Here is a 15988-nt window from a genome sequence, read left to right on the forward strand (position 1 = left end):
GTGGTCAGGGACGACGCACGTTGAATGTCACATGAGTGGTCCCCTCCCCCCGCAGTCTAATTTTATAGTGGATTTTTTTTTCTTTGAAGAGGAAATATTTTTGTCATTAAAGGAAAGCTATTAAAAATAGAGAAGCTACTTGGATTTCAGTAAAAAGCCTAGAAATTCTATATAAATAACAACCCCCTCCCCACCCCAGAGTTGTAAATCAATGCGACAAGGTGAGTCACCTTAAACAACGTCTGCACTATGGGATAACGGAATTTCATGTTTGTGGACTTGGTCTAAGGACATACTCCAAAAGAGACACTTACGATACAAGGATGTAAGGTACAAAGCAGAAATGACCTGAGTAGCTGGCACGGAGGGTTGGCTAAAGATACAGATTATTACCCTTGAAAGTGACAGTTTTGAGAATTTTAGATAGGCCTGACCTGTGGTTGTGCAGTGGATAACGCATCAACTTGGAATGCTGAGGTTGCCATTTCGAAACCCTGGGCTTGCCAGGTCAAGGCACATATGGGAGTTGATGCTTCCTGCTCCTCTCCCCTTCTCTCTCTCTCTTACTCTCTAAAATAAATAAATAAAATCTTTGAAAAAAATTTAGGTAGTACAGGAAGGGACTTGTGGTTTTTATATCAACTGAAGTTAAGAGTCACAAAGTTATATAAAGGTATTTAGTCGACTGTGTAAACACGCATAGAAAAAACCTTGCAAGAAGATAGTATTAGCCACTGTGTCCTTTTGTAGCAGAAAGAGACATAAAAGAAGTGAGGCCATTTTTTTAAAAAGGGGAGCGATATTATAAAGGAGGTTTTGTTGTTTTCAGAGGGAGTGTGTGGAGACCCCCGGCCGCCTCCCTCTTTCCCTGGCATGCTGAGGTCAGCGTGCTCTCGGGAAGCTCTGTCCCGCTCCTGGTGGTCATCTCTGTGTGTCTCTCTGCTCCTGGGGACAGGAGGCAGCAAGCTGTTATCTGAGCTCTGCTCCGGCACACACGCAAGGTTCTCCGTCATCCGCACGGAAGGGAGACCCCCCAACCCTGGTCTGGTGTCATGCGTACTGTCCCCGGGCACAAGCAGGGGGTCAGTCAGACGCTGGCCGCATCTGGCCCCCCTGCTGCCTCGGCCTCGGTTGCTCTGGCCAAGCGCAGGCCCCGAGCGGCTCCTGGCGTCAGTGGACACTCAGCGGCTGTGAGGTTGGAGGGCAAGCGGCTCCTGGCATTGTGCCACGGTGGTGGGGGACTCTGTTAGCCAGGGCGTGGACGCTGACTTTGGTGATGACACTGGGACAAGCTCTGCAGGACGGAGGGTGGGGGATGCCATCCTGGTGGGCCCTGGTGAACATTCTGTGCTGCCCTGGGGCTGAGGGCTGGACCCCGCTGTCCCCAGGCTGCGTGCGTGCCTCGCTCCCACACCTGCTTTGTTCCTCGATCGTGTAGGCCGGTCGTCCACGGATGAGCAGCTGGACCCGCAGGGACCGCGTGGCACGCAACACGGTTTCCCTCCCCATTCCCCCACACCGTGTGCGTACGTGTCGTCTGTCTGTGTGTTTTATGTACACACACGTGCTGACATGTACACAGGTTCCTGTGTGCTCTCTTTGTTCCTTCATCAATGGACTTGATGTTTCGATGATGCTTGCGTGACAAAGACTTCCACGGGCAAATCCCCATCTTCATGCACCGGTCAGGATGAACTTCTCAGGACTTGGCGGGGAGTGGCCTCCGCCACACCGACCACAAGACTGGAGACGTAACTTCTCAATGTCCCCGTCCTCCCGATTGTCGGGGTGGGCGGTGCTGACCGTTCTCAGGGAACGTGACGGGGGCATGTTCTCAGGACGCGCCACCCCCCTGAGAGGGACACGCTCAGAGATGTGGATGCCGTTTCTGAGACGCGCTCTCCCATCTAGGTTCTGCGTGCCAGGTGCTCCAGGATCACAGCACGTGACCAGGACTCCCTGACTCGCTGCACCCTATGATCTCACCCTCACAGACATTCCTTAATTACGGGCTCCCGTGGCTGGTTCTATACTTAGATGTGGAGACGTTCATTTGGTGACTACTACGATGAGCTCTGACAGACTTCCACAGTCGTCCCCCGGCCCCGCGTCTGAGAGGACGTCAAGGCATCACTGAGGTGGGAGGAGCCTCTCAGGGTGGCTGTTGGGAACCACTAGGCATTGTCACGGGACCACTGGGTTCAGGAAAGAGACTGTGCAGCTCACGTCACGGGGACACGCTGGGCACGGGCCGCAGCCTGCTCTCATCCATACAGGCCCAGCTTGTCCTGTCTGGAAAGGAGGGGGGTAACACCCATGTCCGTGACATCAGGAGAGGGGGCCTCGTTAGAGGGGTGCGGGTGCCGGCCCTTTGTTTCCTCGTGGCTTCCTGAAAGGGGAGAGATTGGTAGTTTTAGATTCATGGAGTTTGTGTTTTGTGTTTGTGTGTGGCTGTTAACTGTCTGCTGTCTGTCTGCCTATCTCTCTCTCTCTCTCTCTCTCTCTATCTACCTATCATCTATCCATCTATCTACAATATCTATCTATTACCTATCTACCTACCTACCTATCATCTATCTGTATCTATCATCTGTTTATCATGTATCCATCATCCATCCATCTATCTATAATATTTATCATCTCTCTACCCATCACTCATCTATTCATCTATAACAGGGGTCCCCAAACTTTTTACATAGGGGGCCAGTTCACTGTCCCTCAGACCGTTGGAGGGCCGGACTATAAAGAAAACTATGAACAAATCCCTATGCACACTGCACATATCTTATTTTAAAGTAAAAAAAACAGAACAGGAACAAATACAATATTTTAAATAAAGAACAAGTAAATTTAAATCAACAAACTGACCAGTATTTCAATGGGAACTATGCTCCTCTCACTGACCACCAATGAAAGAGGTGCCCCTTCCGGAAGTACGGCGGGGGCCGGATAAATGGCCTCAGGGGGTCACATGCGGCCCATGGGCCGTAGTTTGGGGACCCCTGATCTATAATATCTATCCATCATCCATCTATCTATTATCTATCTATCTATCTATCTATTATCTATCTATCTATCTATCTATCTATCTATCTATCTATCTATCTATCTATCTATACTGCTCACAAAACTTAGGGGACTAGGGGACGTGCAGATACTCCAGTGCTTTCAGCCTTTTGTATAGTGCATTTTCACCAATGAAATAAAAGTTGGTTTTGCATCTCATTTGCATCATCGAACAACTTTCTTTGGCTTGTCGTTTGTTTTTCTGATGTTCTTATTGAATAAAAAAAAAAATCAAACGCCTCTTTTTTTAATCGCTTCATATTCATGTTGAAATATCCCCTCATTTTTGTGAGCAGTATATCTATCTATCTATATCTATCACCTATCATTGATCAGGAGCTCCCTATCAGAGAGAGAGAGAGAACTCCAGCTCCCTTGCGTCTCCTTTTACGAGGACATGAATCCTCCTGGGCCAGCCCCCACCCTCATGGCCTCCCCACAGTCCCCGACCCTCCCTAAAGTTCCCATCTCCGCACAGCTGCTCGGGGGCCACAGGGAGGCTGGGGCTTCCACCTGTGGATTTGGGGATGCGTGGCTATGACGCTTTCTGCGCTGTGGAGTTCTCCGGTTGGCCTGCCTGGTTATCTCCAGTCTAGCCCCTCTGGACTCTCTTTGGTGCCCTTGACCAGGCCAGACTCTCTTCTGTGCAGGACCTTCACACACAAACTATCTTATTTTCCCGGGACACCCGACCTCAGCTGCTGCTCCTGGTCATGCCTTCCCATCCTTCACACTGGAGCGTTCCTCCTCAGGGGTTCAGCGTTGGTCCCTGAGAGCTGGTCACTTCTGCCTCAGGGCTCTGCCTCGCCAGGGTCCAGGCAGGACGTGTTCTATCCTGGGGGCACCCCTCCCCAAGTCTGTCCCCTGGGCACAGTTACTCTCCTATTGTGGCTTCCTGCTGGGGCTACTTGGCCGGTCACCCTTCACGAGGCCCATGGGACAAATCCTAGTGCCTCTCGGGCCTCAGCTGTCCCCCTGGAGGCTCCTCATTGTCACTGATACCCAAGGAGGAGGACACTCAGGGGAGGCTCTCCCGTGGGAACAGGGGGGCCTGGGACATCTTCTCATGCCTCCTGGCCCCCAGACTTCCCTCCTCTCCCCGTGTGGACGACTGCCCCACAGTCTTCACATCTCGACACTAGATGGGCAGAGTGAACGTGGGCTTGGTGGTCTGTGGTCTCAATGCTCCTGGGCGGTGTCCTGCCTGCATGCCCACGTCTCCGGGCTGGACATCGCTTCCCCCTTGGCTGTGAGGCCGCACTTCCAACCCTCTGTCCCCTCCCCCATTCCACATTATGTGTAGAAGGGAAACCGTGAGGAGTCTGGGAGGAGGGTACCCGGGGACATCTGGCGTCAGCATAGCTCACTCAGTGGAGAGATACTGAGTTCTGCAGACAGACCTTTCAACGTCTGACCGCTGGTCAGAGATGACCCGCAGCCGGCGGTCCCCTCCCAGCTATGTGACTGAGGCAGGTCAGGCAGCTCCTCAGAGATAGCCTCAGTTTACTTGAATGTAATTCACGACACCATAATCCCCACCTCCTTGGTCTGTTGTGAGATTAAAGAGGGAACCGGGGGGGAGTGGCGGGTCCGCCTCCCCGGCGGCACTCATGTCTCTCAGGTGCACCCTCCAGGGTGAGTGGTGATGTCTCTCGGAGGTAGGTGCCCTGGAGGTGGTGGGAATGCTGACCGGGGTCTGTCTGCTCCTTCCCCGTGGTGGCCTCACCGTGAGCCTCGGGTCCAGCGTGGCCACCTGGTGCCCATGGCATCGTTACCATCGCCGGCTTGCTTCTCTGACCCTGTAGGTTAGGGGCAGATGAGCTGGCTGCAGAGCCCACATCTCATGTACAGACCTGATCACAGCCAATGTGTGACGCCGTCTGGGTGTGACTGTGCTTTTATTTTTGTTTTTATTTGTGTCGTTCTGTGCGTTGAGGAGAGGATGTGATCTCGGAGCTGCTCTCCCAGCCGCCCTAAGAGAGGAGCACTGGTCTTGAAGCCAGCAGCAGCCCTGGGCGCTCCGGTCCAAGTTCTGGGTTTACCTGACTGTGGTGCTGGAGTGACACTCTGCCCCGGATATCTGGGGTGAAGGAGGGGAGGCCTGGGGCACTGATGCACAGGTGATGTCACCCGGTTTGGGTGGAGGACAGAGAGAGGCTCTGTTCTGAGACTTTGACCTCACGGGTGCTGGTCCTAGGCAGTGCTGCACCTGACCCACAATGTACGGTGAGTATTTCGGGTGCACCTGTCAAGCCCTGGTGGGGCAAGGGGGCACCGTCCTTGTGGGTGCCACCGGAGAGGCTACATGTGGTGGGGGTGAGCCCCTGTGCCAGCACGTATGGCTTATAGAAACTGCAGCCCCGCCTACCACACGCCTCTCGGCAGACTCCGGGCCAGGGTGACTGTTTATGAAAATCTGAATGAGATTGGCTCGGAGGCGTTGGCGCCGTGCAGGGACACAACCTCGGCTGTGGGCATGTCTCAGTCACTTTGACCCTTGGAGATGCTTGTTTGGGGTCAGAGGGACATGCAGGGGTCTAACACACTTCTCCGGTGAGCTCCAGCCCCCGGCCATGCCAAGGCCCCGTGTCTGCACGGGGGAAGGCTTCCTCTGCATCCTTCTCCTTCAGGTGCTTGGAGCTGCCACCCCCAGCATGTGTGAGGGGGGTGCTGACGCTTTGTCATCCCGCCCCACCCCTGATGTGAGTGTGGTGTCTGACCAAGGATGCATCTAAGGCCCAGGGCCTACAGGTGGTGTGGCCAGGATTTGAGCCTGGGCAGTGCTGGCTCCAGAGCCTGGGCTTCTGCACCGCAAGGCCACATGGGCTCCATAAAATCTTCAAGTTTCTTGATTTTAAGCTCGGTTTGCGGAAAAGCACTTACACACAATTTCTATTAAAAATCTCCGAGCTCTGTGTGGGGTCTGAGCCTGTCCATCGGGGAGGCTGTGCCGTGACTCACAGGGCTGGGCAGGCTGGGATGCGTCCGCGCCCTCGGTTATCTAAAAGCTGTCCCGGGTTGAACTGAGCTATGGTGGCCGCCATGTCACTAGCTGGAGAGGCCCCAGGAAAGCCAGGTAGCAGGAAGGTCACCCAGGAGTGTTCTGGGCACCCGCCCATCACACCCACCCGTGGTGACCGGCGGGTGCTGCGCTCCTGAACTCTTGTTAGTGGGTTGGCAGTTTGGTGACTTTGCTGCCACTACTGCTGGAGACGCAGCCCCTGGGGTCCCCTCACAATATCCTGCCCGAGAATCGTCTCCACTTCGTTGTGACTTGGTTTTCTAGCTCAGTCTGGTGACCAGAGTCAGGCCCATCACGGCAAGCAGTGCTGGCGCTGTGGGTTCCTCTGTGCGTCGGGGCCGGTGTCAGGCTGCGCTGTGGGTGGGGACTGTGGCTCTGGGTGCCAGTTGCAGCGTGGCCCCCTGCTACAGAGATAGCCAGTGATGAGTCAGCAACACACCGGCCACGTTGCTGAAGTCATGAAAATGGATAGGAAGCCACATGGGTGTATCCTGCGTGTGCTGACAGCCGACGCCATGGTACCACCAGAGGGCCAGGCACCTGCATCCTTGCCACACCCCGTGTGGCAGAGAAGCATGCAGAAAACTCATTTTACCTTGAATAGACATTTCCCTCACTTAAACTTGTGTGTGGCCATCAGTAACAACCCTCCTCACCCCCCAACACCTGCTCACAGCACTCCAGCCCCTGACTCTAGGCATGTGACATAATTTATAGTCCAGAGACACAACTGATATCGTCACTCTGAAAACCCTCGGACACGTGGTCTGTGACTCAGTGCTCAATGCTCCTAGACTTCTGGGTCCCCCCACAAACACACACATGTCAGCTGCAGGAATGCCCTGGGATGCTCGTCATGGTGTCAGCAGGAACATCTCCAACATGGACATGCCTAGGCGCTCATCACAACACGGAGCGCGTCACAGGCGTTCACCACGGAGCCCTCCACGGCTCAGAGAAAAGATGGCGGAATCTCACAGCTTTGACACTGACCTCCGGGGGCCTGGCATACAGGAACGCAGATGTACAGTGAGTCCATTGATAGGAAGTTCAAAAACAGGCAAACGACTTACCGGGTTAGACATCAACTCACCGGTTACCTTTGTGGGAGCACAGGGGATGGGGTGGGGGGGTGGGTCATGCTAGGGGCTCTGATGTTCTGATTGACCTGAGGGGTGACAACATGGGTGTGTCCATTTTGAGATTTGCCTACCTTTCTTAGATTTCCATTAAAGTGCAGGATTTTCGGGGTGAACCTGTCAGAGGTGGAGGCGAGCACGCTTCCTCTCTCCGCGTTTCCTGTCTCTGGGAATCTGTTCACCAAACAAAGACATCCCGAGAGTGACTGTGATCCAGGAGCAGGTTTAGGTGCCGAGGCTGAAGCAGGGAGAACCAGACATTCTCCTGGGGACGGGAAGGCAATCAGTTGAATGACAGATACATAAAATGTCGGGTGGTGATGACTTTGAGTAATATTTGGGGAGGGGACAGAGGGTCACGGAGCTGGCGGCTGAGGGAGATGCACGATAAGGCATTTTTGGCGGGAGGCTCTGTAGGGCAGCATGAGTGCAACGGCTGGGGAGTGAGGACAGCAGGTGCAAAGGCCCTGAGGCTGGCCTCTCCACTTCTGTCTTCATCTTCGAATTCAACCCGAGTCCCACATGCATTTGCTCTCACAGCTAAGTAGCTCCTTATTGTCCCCCCCCCCCCACTGCCCTTCTGTGGGTGCTGGTTTGGATGGCTGCTCCTGAACTCTGCCTTGCACGCATCATTTTTCTGCTCTGACGGCATCCCCACAGTCCAGAGCAGGTGCCTCATGGATGTCTGCGTTCCCTTCTGCTCTCTTTCCTGTTGCGAGAGCCTGTGCTACGCACTCGAGTCATGTCACATGTTTGTCACACGAGGTTCCCTTTCCCCAAGCCCCTCAGAACCGGCTCAAGTCGCTGGGTCTGCCTAGCCCAGGTGTTTCCCACCTGCAGACCCCTTCTGCCTATCCTATCAGGCTTTGCACATCTACAACCTTAGATTTCGGTTGTTCTGGGAGGTTCCCACCCTTAACCCTCGGCCAGGTGTCCTGTCAGGAGCTCTCAGGGCACCCTGTGTCCCCTTGGGAGCTGATGAAGCACTAAAGCCATCAGCTCCCAAAGCCAGGCCGGATTTGGTATCTTGTGTCTCCTAACTTCTCAAACACATATAACTGATACCTTTCAGAGTTTCCTGTTAGCTTTTCTCCCCCAGTCGTGTGCAAAGTGTCAGGGCAGAAAACAGTCACCTCCCCGGGAAAGTGCAGAGGAGACCGGGTGTCTGTCTTCGGCTGCACAGAGGCACTGTGGAGGGGCTGACTTCTCCAGGCAAGGTGGGGCTTAATTTCTTGAGAAGAACTGAGTTGAATTTGACCAACTCTGTCAAGTGTTTGGCTTTTGCTGGATGGATGTTCTCTCCCATCGGCCGGAGAGAAGTAGACAGTGAGGAAGTTGCTGTGCCGATGGTGACAATCTCTTTCTGGGTGACAAATGACACCTGCTGGGCCCTGGTTAAGAAGAGTGGGGACTTCTAAGGTGGGGGGCAGGGGGAACACGTGTGAGCAGTGACCATGATGGACCGCTTGCTTGCATTACGCCAGGCACTGACATTGCTTTCCATAGGGACTCGTATTGAATTCTAATGTCAGTCGGCTGGGGTCAGTGCCGCCATGTCCACTTGGGTCACAGATGACACCTGAAGCTCAGAGAGGCTGCGTGACTGGCCCCAGGTCACACAGAGGGCCAGCAGGAATGAGCGAGGCTCCCAATCACCAGGCTCTCCTGCCTTCCAGATCCAGAATCAGTCTCGGCTCACTCCCGGACTGCATGCACACCACACGTCAGAGTCCTGTCCCTGGGGAGGCCCCGGGGCCCGGGCACCTGCCGTGCCCAGCGCTGGCTCAAGGCCTGGGAGGCGGGGTCCCGAACGCCACACGGGCGTGAGCATCGACCTTCGGAGATGCTGAGGCTCCTTCTGACCAAGCAGGACGGCTCCACCCAGCAGGGTCCCTGAGAGAGCTCTGACTCACGGTTGGGCGGGTGAGGGTTCTCTGAGCAGCGCCCCTGCTTTCTGAGGGCATTGGGGTCCTGGACGGACAGAGAGGAAACAGCTGGCTGTCTCTCCTCCAGCTCCCCTCAGCCCCTCTCTGGCCCCAGGCTCAGCGTGGCTCTGGCCGAGGGCGTGTTTGTTTGGCTGTGAGTCTTTCCCTCCGGTTTCCTCTCCTGGTGTCCTGTTTCACGAGCTCTGGGCCAAGCAGAGCTGGCCGCAGGGCCCCTGGTGTGTGTCCCGGTCTCCTCCGCCGCAGCAGGGCGGGGTTTGAAAAGCGACACCGATTGGGGCACATTGGTGGGTAATGGCAGGCCAGCACCTCACCAGTTCCCTCCAGAAAAAAAGCCGCTGAGAGCCACACCCTCAGGGTGTGCTGGGAGGCCTTCTCCTCCCTGCCACCCACCCTGCCGCGCCGCCCGGCCCTTCCTGTGCGCCCCAACCTCTGGACTCAAGGCCTGGACTGAGCTTCCCAGGATCTCCACTTCCTGCGAAGGTGGCCCTCCCCCCCAGGCCCCTCGGTTCCCTGTCCCCTCCTCTCGCCGAGCCCCTCTCTCTCTGGGTGGGCAGGCATGCAGCCTTTGCAGTCTGAACTTCACCTGGGGGGGGGGTATGACACTTAGAAGTGACCTCCCCCCCTTGCTCATGTGTTTGCTGAGCGTCACAGAATTCACGAGTTAGAACAATGGGTCAGAGCATCTCTCAGAAGATGTGGACGTGGAGACAGTTTTTCAGAAGAGCCAGGAGCTGCCTCCCAGGAGTGCCCAGGATCCCTGGGCAGATCGTGGGGTCCAGGCCAGGCCACCCCTGTGAACACCAGATCCTGCAGAGCCCACCACGGTCACAACGGGAAGTCTCAGGACCCCAGTCCATTAACAGCAAGGGTGGCACAGGACAGATTCGGATATGCACTCCCCAGGAGCAGATGGAGTCGGACAGCTTTGCGCACCTGCCTGCCCTCCCTCTTGTAAGAGCCGAGGAGGTGGGCCCTGTTTTGCTGCCAACGTGTTGCCCTGTCGTGATTATTTCACACGTATGAGCCCCGGCCACGTCCGCGGGGTCGTCAAAATACACATTTCCCCTGAAATGAGGTGAGCCCTGGTTGTCTGTAGCAATAGCTATGGCGTGCGGCCAAGATTTCCTCTACATATCAACTCGTTTGTTCCTCTGGGTGGTCCCTGTGGGCCCTATGCCATCAGAACCCTGTTTTCAGACGAGGAGACTGATGCATGAGTGTTCTGTAACTTGAGAGCTGAGACGTAAAACCAGGCCGTCCAGCCCCAGGGCTGACCCCTGAGCGAGGCTCGGGGCATCAGACAGCCACAGAGGGTCATCCCCTCTGAACCCCCGTGCATCTAGCTGTGCTTACTGCCGACGAACACTCCTCTCTGGGACACAGCAGACTCCACCAGGCGTCTGTACTGTCTCTCCGTTCTCTGTGTCCGTCTGGTTCCCTCAGAGCACGAGGACACAGAAGCAGAACTATCTTCTCATAAGTTCACCCCCCCCCCCCCCACATTCTGCGCAAATCACGTGTCATTTCTACTAGGCCATCGGCTTCCTCCCTGTGCAGGCCCAGGCTGAGCTCTGCAGCGCGGCGGACGTCAGCACGAGGGCCACCGTTCCGTGGGGACGTTCTCAGACACAGATGCCAAGGCGTTTGCATTTGCAAACAAGTAGGTGACACCCTCAGGTCTCCTCCCCCTGAATAACGAGAAGCTTCTGGCCTCACCGGTCCCGTCATCCATCCTGATGTCCCATACGTGCCCAGCTGTCATCGTAACCATTCTGAAACTCTGTCACCCACGAGAGGCCTCATCCTGCTGCCATGAACTGACCAGGCAGACGGGGGTGTCCGGCACACTTGCAGCCACCGTGACTTTGCTCTGAGCCTCTCACCACGGTCCCGGTGCCAGCACCGCGGGATTCGGACCCTATGGCTTTGCTTCCTGTTTGGAGCCTCAGCTCACCCCTCACAGGACACTCAGCCCTGGTGTCCCGGAGCCCCCAGCAGCGGCAGCTTCTGCCCCTAGGGGTGAGTGTGCTCTTTCTAATCGGCCTGGCCCTGAGACCCGGGCTCAGGAACCCTGAGGGTTCTGTACCTCTTGGGCTGTTGTGGACCCTTGACCTGGATCTGGACTTGGACGTTCGCCTCTTTGGGTCACGTCCATTTCTGGGGACCTAGGTCAATGCAGCCCATGGCAGTGCTGTGCTAGAGAGCCACACGTGGGCGGGACAGCCTGGCCCTGGGCGCCCTGGACCCTGGGGCTCCGGTTGACACAGAGTGCTGAGCACGTAGGATCTGATCACGTGATTTTGGGCTCAGGACCCAGGTCGGCGCGCAGAGCTCCCATGGAGGAGTATTTGCGTTGAAGGCTAGATAGACAGCTTGGGCTGGAGCATTCTTTTATTGAATGTAAATTAAATATATATATCACCTATGTTAAAATATACATTCTCTCCAAAATTTCAGCCGCACTGGGTTCAGGGCTCTCATACTGAGATTGAGAGCTCTTGGAAAGGATGTTCCTGGGAAAATGCAGCCTCAAGGGGCCACCTGGAGTCTGTAGTCACCTGCAGGGCATGGTCAGGCAGGGACAGCGTCCTCGCCTCGAGCTGCCGCGTTCAGCTGCCTGGTGGAGACAGGAGAGGGAAGTGTTGCCGTGTTCTTGCGTTCTGCCTTCCACGCACTTGCCAGGAATTGAAACGGGACAGCCGGGCAGCGCTGGTTTACATTTCGATGGTATCAGGACTCTGATCAATAATTCAGGGTCGGGAGGAGCAGGACACGAGAGGAGCCACTGAAAACAAAGGCCCCTTGAGCGACTGGGTTGTCAGAACGTGTCTGGTCATCCTGCACGGCTGTAGAGGGGTCAGCGCGTTTATCTGGGAAAGGCGTCCCGTGCTGCCTCTGGCCTTGACTTCTGACTGACGCTGAAAGTGGCTTTGTCTGACTTCGCCACAGAGAGCCTCGTCCTTACCGGACACTTGGCCACCAAGCCCGGGCCAGATGGCATGTGCACAGGACAGAGGGGGATGTGACCCTCACTAGGTCAGCACATCTGCTGGGGCATCTGCACGGGGTTTACAAAGTTGACGGCCCTCGGGCCAGAGGTTGTCACTGTCATGTGAGGATCCAGGTCTGTGTTGGGCTGGAGGCAGCCCCCCGACCCCCTTCCTTGCGGTGCTGGGTGTCCTGCTTCCTCGTGTGGGGGAGGTCTCCCTCAAAGTGTGCTGCCTTGAGTTCCTCTCCTCTGGGCCTGCATCATAGGCCTCCTGAGCGCTAAGCGCCGGCCCACTGGGCTCACCTTGGCTGGTCTGGGCCATCGTCACCCTCCCTCCCGTCCTGCCTGCGTGGTCCCTCCACGTTCCTTTGGAAATGTTGCCTTCCCTGTCAGCTGGGACAGGCAGACTCTTCAGGTCCTTCTCTCCCTTCCAGCGATAAAGCAGATTAACCCACAGGCACCTGTGAGCAGTGCGTTCGACAGGACAGAGGACACGCAGAGCCTGACAGTCGCTCTTGTCGTGTGGCCGTGTCCACCTTGCCGAGTCACATATGTTTGTTGTTTTTTTGTTTGTTTTTTACAGAGAGAGAGAGTCAGAGAGAGGGATAGACAGGGACAGACAGACAGGAATGGAGAGAGATGAGAAGCATCAATCATTAGTTTTTCATTGTGTGTTGCAACACCTTAACTGTTCATTGATTGCTCTCTCATATGTGCCTTGACTGTGGGCCTTCAGCAGACCGAGTAACCCCTTACTGGAGCCAGCGACCTTGGACTCAGGCTGGTGAGCTTTTGCTCAAACCAGATGAGCCCTCGCTCAAGCTGGTGACCTCGGGGTCTCGAACCTGGGTCTTCCGCATCCCAGTCTGATGCTCTATCCACTGCGCCACCGCCTGGTCAGGCCCGAGTCACATATGTGACCCCGAGTGTGGCTCCCTGGCCGTGGCCGTCACTGTAGTCTCTGAGGGCTAAAGAGCAGCTGCTTCTATGGGCAGTTTGAGCTCCACCTCCTCCCCGGTCAGCCTCACGAGCCTCATCCTGTCTGTTGCCACGGCCCCTCTGTCCTCTGCTGCTGTCACAGCCGGTCTGGAAGGAGGGGCAGGATGGGACAGGTGCCGCCCTCCAGAGGAGGGAGTCTAGGGAGGGTGTCCAGATGGTCCAAGGCTGCACCCTCTGGTGGGCCGCTGGGCAGATGCTGCTTCCACTTAACCATTCACCACTTAGGGTGGTGTTTCCGCTCTATAGTGTATGTGTGTGTGTGTGTGTGTACATGCGTGCATGTTTGTGCATGTGTGTATGTGCATGCACATGTGTGCACTGTGCCTTTTCCTCTTTGCCACCCGGCATGCCATCAGGTACGTGATAAGTCCTCAGTGAAGGCTGGTGACAGGTGTGTAGAACCTTTGTTCCTTTTGAAGGTCGGGCACACATTTGGGGAGGAGACCGGAGTGAGCCATGAGGACGAGGCAGGGAGGTCACAGCTCAGGGCCGAGTCTGTGACGCTCATTCCAACATGCAGGGCATCGTGCTGGGTGCTGGGGTTCCTGCGTAGGGAATAAAGCTTAGTCCCTGGTCTCACTGCGTTTGAAATGCAATGCTTATATAGTTGGCACCATGGCAACAGGATAAAGATGGGCACAAGATAGAATCGTATGTGAAAAATTAGCTTCTGGTCCAAGGCAGAAGATGTCCAATGCTGGTGAGGGGGTCGGGGCAGGGAGGTGTGGGGCTGCTCGCGTGTCATCCCATGGAAGGCAGTGGCTGCGAGGTGAGGAGGGGCCAGTGACCATCCCGGTCCAGCCATGAATGGTGGACGGGCCGCAAACCCACAGCCCACTTGAGTTCCTGAGATGGAGGCGGTAAAGGAGGGAAGGGAGCGCGTCCACTGACCTCTGGCTGCGTGTTGGCTCTGGTCTGGCAGCCACTGATGTGTCCCCACAGTTACTGCTGAGCAGGGTCCTGGCGGGAGCTCTTCGTGGACGTTGACTTCAGACCTTGCTGTTCCTTGTCCTTTGCTGTGTGACAGACAGTGACGGAGAAGGAGTCTAAAGCTCGGGGGGGAGGGGGAGTGCCCACGTGTTGCCATAAAACCCATGTAATTGTCACGTCTCTGCCACCTCCTCTCATGGTGGGGGCCCCTCGGAGGGGCATCTCTGGTCAGCAGGGTCTGGGGCACTGAGGACAGGACCCACATTAGTGGGGGACAGCATGTGGGCCTGTTTCTGGGGGGACCCCTTCCCCTGCGTCCAGTGACTGACGAGTGTTCTGAGTACTCAGGGACGTTCTCAGAGTGTGAAGGGACCAAGGGCTCGGCAGAGTGGGCCGGGCAGCACAGATGTGGCTTCAGGCTCACCTGGTGAGGTCAGCTGGTCCCCTGAAGGCTTGCCCTGAGAGACACTGTCCCAATCCCCCTTGCCCATGGCTGTGACTTATCTGAGGGACGCTTGTAGCTCTGCCCCGCGACGCTTCCCCGGCTCGGGGGACTGGCCTCCTTTTCGAAAGACCTTTGGCTGTACTTTACCGGTCCCGGGGGGTGGGGGGGGGATGCGGTTCCTGCAGCCTGGGGCTTGGCGCCCGCTGCTGGGTCCAGTCGCTGCGGCTGGGTCTCTGTCCCAGGGTGACCCTGGCGCTCCCTCCGATGGGCTCCCTGCAGCATGGGCACGGGTGACTCTCATTCCAGATAGGAGGCAACGGGTTCCTGAAAGGGACACTGTGGCTTCTCTCTCCCCTGTGGTCTGGAAAGGGAGCCCTGGGGAGCCCAGCCAGCTGCTGTTTTTGTTTTGTGATATTTAAAGCAGCCGTGCTCTTGTTACTGGAAGGTGGCATGTGCCCGGGTTTGGGAGGCCGTCCTCCGGCATGGGCCATGTCCCGTGTGCTGCGTCCCACGGTTTGGAACCGGGGCTAGTACAATGAGGTGCCAGGGTGGAGCTGCTCCATGCCACCCTCCCAACCCCCACCCTAACCAACAGGGAGCTGAGCCCCCTCTCCCTCCGCCGGGGGCAGTGGGGACTGCTGCCCAGGGGCAGCCTGTGAACCTCACTCTCCACAGAAGCTTCTCTCTCTGCCCTCCTATTTGCTCGAGATCTTTCTGAGGCCCAGAACCTATTTTGTATCTGTGATTTTATATTTCTTAATAAGGTGGGCCCTTCGGGTTGTCTCAGCCCCCACTCAGAGCCCTCCATGTCTCCGAGCCACCAGGCCGGGCTGCCCACTCAGCCTGAGGGCCCGGCCTCCTGTCTGCACCAGGCTCAGAGCACGGTGCTGGTGGCCAGATATCAGCATGCTCTCGTGGCCGCCCAGCTGTGCACGGCCCTTCCTGGGGTTCTCTCCGCTTAGCTTTCCCCCTGACACCATTCTCTACGTTTACCTGTCTCTCACGCTTTCTGTAGAAAAGGGCCCTCAACCCTGATGTGCTGTCTTAGGTCCTCTGCCCACCACGGCTGAGGCCTCCGGCAAGGTGCCCCTCCCCCAGCACCCGTGACACAGGCACTGGGCGAGCCTCCTTTCAGGAGGCCGTGAGCACGTTATGGGAAGGTCTGCTGGGACAGAGCCCTGGGCCCATGCCCCGCGGAGCCTCAGAGGGTTTCGTCTGAGTGAGAGAGGCTGAGCCACGTCCCTGCAAGGTGGATGGGAGCCTCAGACCACGCCGCCATGCTCAGGAAATGCTGGCCGCCACTGTGTGTCTTCCCCTTCATTCTGCCTCTCACACGAGGACATTCGAGGTGACACCCCGTGCTCCTGGGTGGATGGGACAACAGTCCAGCCGGTGTTCAGTGGCCCGTCTGCCCTGTCACGGCACGGGTGTTCTGTGATGGGGAGGGTGACT

This window comes from Saccopteryx leptura, chromosome 2, assembly GCF_036850995.1.
Source record: "Saccopteryx leptura isolate mSacLep1 chromosome 2, mSacLep1_pri_phased_curated, whole genome shotgun sequence".
Lineage (NCBI taxonomy): Eukaryota > Metazoa > Chordata > Mammalia > Chiroptera > Emballonuridae > Saccopteryx > Saccopteryx leptura.